The sequence below is a fragment of the Notothenia coriiceps genome, unplaced genomic scaffold (assembly GCF_000735185.1).
Source record: "Notothenia coriiceps isolate Sejong01 unplaced genomic scaffold, NC01 NC01_scaffold00008974, whole genome shotgun sequence".
NCBI lineage: Eukaryota > Metazoa > Chordata > Actinopteri > Perciformes > Nototheniidae > Notothenia > Notothenia coriiceps.
In genome coordinates, this window is record NW_011341675.1 from 13,074 (window position 1) to 21,786 (window position 8,713).

Sequence of the window (8,713 nt, forward strand, 5' to 3'; positions counted from 1 at the left end):
GTCTAAACTACAGGCATAAAAAAATCTGGAAGCTGGGCGTGTCTGAAGCTTGGCGATTTTTTGCGAGCAGCGCGACCAACAACCAATCACATGAATCTGCCGCCCCCGACATACAAAGCAATAGCAATGTTAAAACAAAGTAAACTGGATATAAACTCTCCAAACAGGCGAAAACCTACCAGTTTCCCCCACTGTCTCTGCCACCTCCCTCCATGCCTGGTTCCTCCGGTTTGTATCCCGGTAAATAGTTCTGGTCGTACAGAACCGGGTGATTTGCTACCGTAATATCTCGTTTGGAATATGAGGAAATGAACTGCGGTCTGGCTCTCCCAGCTTGCACGCGGTTTGATTGGCTAGCGCTTGCACTGCCGGGATTTGCATAAACGGTATTTGATTGGCTGATGCCAAGCATCGAGCCTCAAAAGTTGAACATTGTTCAACTTTTGATGCCGATAGATGCTCACGATGCTTGCAAAGCCATGCCATGCTCCCCACAATGCAGTTCGGCGAAGATTAAAAATCTTCTACGTCACCCCATTCAACTGAATGGGCGAAGCGTTGAAAGCATTTTTCGATGCCTGTAGTGTGGACGGGCCGTAAATGTGTCGTGAAATATGCTTTGGCGGACGTTAATATTCCTGGGCGGCCCGGCCCAAGTAAAGTCTATGTGTTGGAAACCCTGGAGTGAATTTTTTTGTGATCTTCTTTGTTTTTTAATCTGGTGTTTCTGAGTTGTTTTCGTTCCTGTAAATATACAAAGCTTCACAAAAAAATGCACACTTCTACCGATTTTAGGTTGGACAAAGATATATCTGATCCTAAATTACCATGTGTATGAAAATATACAATGTCTATCTTATTTTGCACGGTTTATTAGTAAAAGTGTACACAGCTTTTTTCATCACGGACACGTTCTAAGATCATCCACAAACATCGTGTACATTTGTAGGGGTCGGTTTGGAATTGGACCTCAATGGTTTGTTCTAAAGAGCCTTTTTTACATACAGTGTTAGCGTTGGAGCTATATATGATTTCATAGTTTAACATTTGTTTTCTTGTTGTTTTTGTACGTAGTAAATGTTTTATTATTTTGTGATATTATTGTAGTTAGTTAAAGTATTATTATTATTATTATTTTTTTTAAGGCACTGGGTGATTAGAGCACGTGGTGTAATTGTCTATATCGGAGACAGGTAGTGGAGGGAGTAGAGCACTAGGCATATCGTTTTCTATCAGGGTGATTCAAGCAAGAAAGCCATAGGAAAGGCTTGAGGAAAGTAAACCTGTTCATTGTACCTTTGTGATGAGAATAAAATGCACAGAAATGACGATCTTGTTTGGACTTGGATCATTCCCTCCGTAAGATTCGCTATCCGGTGCCTCAGCGGCAATCATACTTCTAAACTATGTGATTTTGGCCGCTGCAGTTAGCTTGCCTGGTCGGGTACTCACTGATTTTATTTTGAAAGTGCTTTTGGACATAATGAGGCATTTCATTATGGATCATTTTGTGCATCACCAGTTCTGTTTTCAGCTAATTTATGCTTTTTTATTGGCACAGAAAGCCTCCATGGCATCAGTGTGTGGCTGTGAACCAAAAGAGAGCGACTCCTGAGGCGACTCGGCACGAGAGGATCCACAGGTACTTTACATTTGGATTACCTTCATTATGCAGCATCATGCTGAATGATATCTGAATGTTTCTACGAGCTTCAGCACATCAAATGAGAAGAGTTGCAAAAAAATTATGCTGACTGCAAAGCAACTCAGTAAGCAGTTTGAATTAGATGTAAATCATGAAAAACTCTCCCTTTTAATGTTATTACCTCATTTCTTAAATGGACTATACCTAAATTACAACAAGTGAAGTGCAGTAGTAGACACAATTTTATGTTTCATTCTGTTTAGTAAAGATAAAGGCCATTTAGAGATAATAGTCCATTTCCTCCCTCTTGGTATTCAATAGCTCGGCATTTAAAGACACACATTCTGCTTTTATTAAAGTTGCTACTCCCCTAATCACAGAAAAAATAACCCAAATTGATAGTTACAAAACAGCAAATAAAGAATAGTTTGCAGCCTTGTTTCTCTAAGAGGCGGATCATTAGATGGAAAGCAGAGTATTGACTGAAGCTGGATACAAGTGGCTTTTTAAAAGTCACTGTCTTTAGAAAAATCCCAAAATGCAAACACGTTCCTGCTTTTGCTGCATATTTATTATCTGTATGGTGCAAGTGGAATACAAGGCAAGGCAAGTTTATTTATATAGCACCTTTCAACACAAGGCAATTCAAAGTGCTTTACAAAAAATGAAAGACAATAAGAAAATGGCATTTAAAATCAGTCATTAAAAAGAAAATATAATAAAATAAACATTAAAAGATAAAAGTTACAGTGCAGTTTAAGATGTGAATAGTTCAATTTAAAAGCAGCGACAAAAAGAAAAGTCTTCAGCCTGGATTTAAAAGTAGTCTTCGTTGCAGTGGACCTGCAGGTTTCTGGGAGTTTGTTCCAGATGTTTGGAGCATAATAACTGAATGCTGCTTCTCCATGTTTAGTTCTGACTCTGGGGACAGAAAGCTGACCAGTCCCTGAAGACCTGAGAGATCTGGATGGTTCATCATTTAGCAGGAGGTCAGAAATGTATTTTGGGCCTAAACCATTCAGTGCTTTATAAACAGCAGCAGTATTTTGAAAGCCAAATAAACAACTCTAGGCATTATCTTCTATGTGTTACTTTGTCATTACTTTGGCACCCTTAAAATCAATCCGTCCATGTTATTAACCATTGCTGGGATTCTGCGGGTCAATGGCGAATGTGAGTGAATGGAGGGTATCGGGGTGTGTGCATTGGGTTGTGCGTTGGTGTTGGGAGCAGGGGGTCACAGGTTCAAACCCCACTGCAGTCAGCATGTCGTTGTGTCCCTGAGACACTTCACCCTAAATTGCTCCTGTGGGGATTGTCCACAGTATTGAGTATGTAAGTCGCTTTGGATAAAAGCGTCTAACAAGTGACATGTAATGTAATGCATCATCGCTCCTTGAAACTGTTTGCATTACTGTGTGAAGATTTGTTGCCTTGATAAAGGTCTTTGTGATGACCGTTGTTAAATAGATAAGCATATTATGTTGATTTTGACCTTCATCCTGGTCTTTGATTTCAATACAATAATAATTAAATGTCAGAACTGATGATGAAGATGATCATTGTGCTCACTTTGACAAAATCAGTACTCCATAGAAGAATATGCCAAATTAAAGCTTCGGTCACACAGAGAAAAAAAGTGCTCGTGTACTGTGGTATCCAAAACAATGCAATATCCTATAAAAGGATAGCTGTTATTTTCTTTTTGTGAACAAATCCCATAAAACCCCCAAAAATGGAACATGTTGCGTGAACATATTATTATGACGTTACTTGTAACAGAAATAAATAGTTCATAGTTAAGCACTTTTTTCAGTGGTTGATTTAACATATTTTGCTGTTTCCACAAATATTTGCCGTTGTACTTTTATCCAAGCAATATCTGGAATACTATGAGTACTTTTACACTGTAATTTGTTACTTTTACACGAGACATAACACATTGAAGAAGACCCCAGCCTCACAAGGTGTTTGGTGGCTGTCGAGGTCCAGTCATGTGTGTATTTGCATTCTGTTTAAAAGATAAAAGCGACTTTGGAGTGTATTGTTGCGTCCTGCAGCTGCTCCTCAGAATGACATGCTGATGGTTTGATTTCAGTGTCAATATTAGCCTCGTTTCCAGTCACAACGGGAATATCTTAGGCACGATATCTCATTAGCTTTCATAGTGATTACACACTTTCCAGCTAATGGATGCCATTTGGGTGGGGGGGGGGGCGGCGGGGTGTAGGAAAAGTAATTTTCTGCAGCATTATTTCTTTTAGTAGTTCAAGCTGGAAGTCCTGCTGTTGTCGCACTAATTACCTTCTTGTCACATAAAAACTCATGTTCAAAAATGTTTATGGTTAAAAAAAGAACAATTACAACACCAGTACGTTTATTTGAGGTATTTGTACTTTACTTAAATATTTCAATCGTTGTTGCTATACCTGAGATCTCTACTCCACTACATTGTACAAGCAAGTATTGTACCCTTTACTCCATTACATAATATGTGACCTTTAGCTTTAATAACTTTACAGATTCAGATAATTTGCTGATACACAATATAAAACAATTCAGCCAATTCCGTTTTTGAGTACTTCTTCCAGTTATAGATTGAAACAACGATTTAAAAAAAGGGCAGATTTGAATTTGTCTTTTCTTCTCAAATCTTTCCTCACAGTAGCACACTCTTTCCTGGGTGGTTGAAGTTAGAGGTGCGGCTGTTTTAATTAAATTGAAACTGTTATATCTCCAGCAATGCATCCTATTAAGGCTGCGAAGCTGTCTTCTCACCTCTTCAAACCTTTTCGAGGTAAACTCATGTCAGGAACATTTCAAGGATCGGACTGTGAACAAAGTGTTTGTTAAATGTAAAACACTTCCTTAACACATGAAACTCAATACAACGGAAATAAAGTACAATCATGGCCAACAGTATTCTGAATGAAAATCAGTCTGTTCCTGATTCTCGGCCTTACTGGTGTTAAAGCTCCTATTGTCCACACAATATGTAATGAGTGCACATGGCAGGAAGTAGATTGTGCTCAGAAGGCCGCCTCCAGTCCAAATCACCTCCACCTTCATCAGACGACTGTAATCAGTGAGCAGGAAGCAAAGTGTAATGTTGGAGGAAGGTCAGAAACCTGCAGACGTCTCACAGACGTTGTTATCCTCCTTTGTTCTGTGCTGCTTCTCCCAGAGTGATTCAATCAGACACTTTGTTCAAAATCTGGGCCGCCTTTATAAAAACCTGCACAATTCTGCAAGGAACAGAACCATTGCAAAAGTACTGTTTGTATTTGTACTTAAACTTTCTTATCGCAATTCTTTGACTGAACTTGTTATATTTATATAAATATGTGTATTTGATTCATTTAAAAGGGATCTATCATGTAAAATGCACTTTTTGATGTCTCTTATAAATAAAGGTGTGTCCCCGGTGTATCAGGGAACTCACGCAGCTTCAGAAAATAAAACCCTCTCTCTTTTCCTCCGTACCCAAATCTCTAAAAACGGGGCTACAACGGAGCTGATCCAGATTTGCCTACGATATGACGTGATATCTGAAATGTGGACCCACGGCCCTATCAGAAACGTTGCTATCAGAAACAATGCCCGACTGTTTTGGGCCTAATATGGTCGGTGTTTACATTAGCATCGCTAACACTCAGAGCTAACCTGTACTGGAGAGCATGTGTGTGAAGAAGCAGGAAGTAAAAAGGAACTCACCTTGTGGTATAACCGGCAAGAGAGAAAGCCTTTGAGCTCCATACTGTTTCAGAAATAATCCTTGATAATCCATGATATGGCGTTTCATCAACGCAGTATTTAGTTTAGACAGTAGCTGCCGGGTCCCGCATGAGCTCAGCCCCCTCCTTTTTTATTTGTTATCAATCCTTTATTTATTCTGTAAAGCTTTATACCCCAAATCATCACTTTTGAAACAGGAAGTGAAATAGAGGGATATGAGGCATGGCTAGAATGGGTGATCTGTTTGGTATTGTGAGCAAAACACTTCATAGACATATTTTTAATATATTTTTATATATCTGAGACCTATGCTAATGCCTAGAGATAGCATGATAGGTGACCTTTAAATTCTAATCTTTTAAAATGTTTAAAACTTTTATTGCACATTTTTATTTTAACTCTTTCAGCTAAACACTTTACTTCATTTCTTGATTATATCAATATTTAAATGTTATTCTAAAATCCAGTACACTCTCCAAAAACACAATTCCCCCGGGATAGATGAAGGATTTTGATTCTGATCATAGGACATCATGTTTGTGGAAAAAGCTTCTGGGCACAGGCTGCTGATGAAATGTGCTTTAGGTGAAATATGGCAGCATTGGTTTGTTATCTATTGAAATTGGAAAATAATTTTCAAACAGACGGCATTCTGGAAAAAAACATTTGCTACAAAAAAGCACATCCTACATTTTTTTCATTGTTAAAAACTATTTCCAAAAGCCAGATAATAACATAAACATTTGGTTTCTGATCCATAATACAGACTGCCAAAAACAGTTTAAAAGAAGTAGTGCTCGACTTCTCTTACCACGTCTGTACCTTAATTAGAGTTTGAAGTAGTGCCAAAAAGCAACTTCAAATGGAACACTGTACATAACAGTAGGTTTCAGTTGAATTGATTGTAAATACTTGAAAGGAATACAGACAGCCAAACCTTTAATGCTAACAATTATATCACAACAAGTAGAGAAATAAACCACCAATTATGTGTTAAAGGTCAGATGTCAGCAGGAATCCTCCCTTACATCCTTCTGCAGAAACAGCATAGGAAATATCTGGCCTCTCTGTATGGTATACATAGACAGGTTCAACAAGAACCAAGGACAACTGATGGGAACATCCTCTCAGGGAATATGTGCTTCAAGCTGCTCAGTTGAGAAACATGTCTGCTGTTTGTTTCAGAGGACAGCCGGGTATTAAGATGCTTCTAGATCAAATCCAACAGAAGGATCTGAAGATGTGACGGCCATCTGTGCTGCTGCGTGCCATCAGAGCAGAAAACACAGGAAATACGTTTCTGATCACTGATAAACAGAATTCTATGGACAGCTTCATTCTTACTCGTCATCACTACATTGTTTTTGAATTGGTTGACAACCTTTTTTTAGAATGAAAACAAGACGTAAAACTAAACAAAAATGTACCTTTTACAAATAAATACTAGGAAAAAAAGACAACCGTTATGTTAATGACTCAAATCTGAACTATGATGGCAAAAAATGGACCAATATACAATGTTAACAACATTTTTAACCGTAGGTAAACAGAACACTTTATTTTACCATGGGGACATTGGGTTTTATGGCAGTTGCAAAGAATATGCGATTTAAGATAACATGAATTAAAACAAAGATAATTATAGGAAAAAATAAGTTCAACTAAAATGTCCAATAAAAGATCAGCATGCATCTAAAAAATTATAAAATATATATAATCTTTTTTGCTTACTTAAGCTCTCTTAGCCTCTAAATATTGATATACTATTTTAACTATTTATTTCTTATGAAGTGGAGCAACTGTAACAAAGCACAGTTTGAATATATATAACATTATTTATATAAATCCAAATAAAGACTCACATTTGTTCACTGTAAAAATTGTCTTTGATGAATGAATTTTCCTCAAAGGGTCAATAGCATTTGTCAGAGTTGAGTTTATTTAGAACAGAATACTCAACATTAAGAGTGTGTTGTATTACTGTGTGTGTTTAAATAACTCAAAACGTGCCTCTTCCCTTTTACCTAGTGAGGTGAGAACACCCTCTGTAACCATAGAAACTAAATATCAAACATAATGACAGCTATGTGTGTGTGGTGTGTGTGTGGTGTGTGTGTAGCCTAGTATTACCATCCTTGTGGGGACCTACATCTGTTTACACAGTCACGTGTGGGGACTCGCCTCCCTTATGGGGACATAATGGAGGTCCCCATGAGGGGAATCATTACTTTTAGGGTGAAGACTTGGTTAGGGTTAGGGTTAGGCATGTGTTGTTATGGTTAAGGTTAGGATAAGTCTCCAGGAATTGCATGTAAGTCAATGTAATGTCCCCTGAAGTTATGTATACATGGTATGTGTGTGTGTGTGTGTGTGTGTGTGTGTGTGCGTGCGTGCGTGCGTGCTTTAACCCTGTAATTTAAATCTTGTCTGTAGTGGTATCCTTGTTTTTGCACCGGATTGTCCTTTGTGTTTTCTGTCTTCTTCATGCACTTACTGTGAAATATTTCCCTTCTGTGTATAATTGGAGTGAGTTAAAACAACAGTAGGCTGTATTCATGCCTGTGTTGTAGCTCAAGAGTGCTCACTTAAGTCCATTGTGAAATTTCTCTACGAAGATTGGATGGTTTGACAGGAATTCGTGTTCACTAACTTTGCTCAAAGCATGTCGTAATAACGTTTTCTTCCTGAACTTCCACCTAGTGCCAACAGCAGATCAGAATAACAATCTCTCCCATACTCTAAACGTCCTATATTTGCATTGTTCTTTGCCTTAGCTGTACTTTATGTTATTTTAGTTCTAAGATAACATAAGCCTTTATTGATCCCTCTATGGAAATACAGGAAAACTCTCGCCCGAACAGGGACTTGAACCCTGGACCCTCAGATTAAAAGTCTGATGCTCTACCGACTGAGCTATCCGGGCTCTGAGAGGAAAGATCCTTGCCTTTGTTATAACTTGCTAAATGAAGATAGTTAACATGGTAAACAGTGTAGATGTCACACCAAGCCCCCAGGAAGAGCACAGGCCATTAATTACAGCTAATTTATCTAGTGGCCAACAGTGGTACTACACTCCAGTGTCATTCCGTGGTGTCATGGGGCCGAGAGCAAGAGATCGGAGGCAGGGCTTAAGGGAAAACTCTTCTGTGCATGCCCACATCCGGTTACTACTACTGAATCTATAGTTGCTCTGTTTTGGGCTTAATGCTTCACTGACCAACTCTCATGGGGATGACAAGGGCCCTGCCTCCGACACTGTATTCAGATCTCTTCATACATCCCTGTGCCACACCAGTCCAACTCTTTTCCAATCAAAGTAGATACCACTAGCTC

General features: G+C 38.6%; 1 non-coding gene across 1 annotated transcript; it reads right to left on the minus strand.

Annotated features, from left to right (window-relative positions):
• Nucleotides 1-8,230: 8,230 nt before the first annotated feature.
• Nucleotides 8,231-8,303, minus strand: trnak-uuu (transfer RNA lysine (anticodon UUU)). The gene has a single exon. It is a non-coding gene; the product is annotated as a tRNA-Lys (tRNA).
• Between the last annotated feature and the right edge of the window lie 410 nt (nt 8,304-8,713).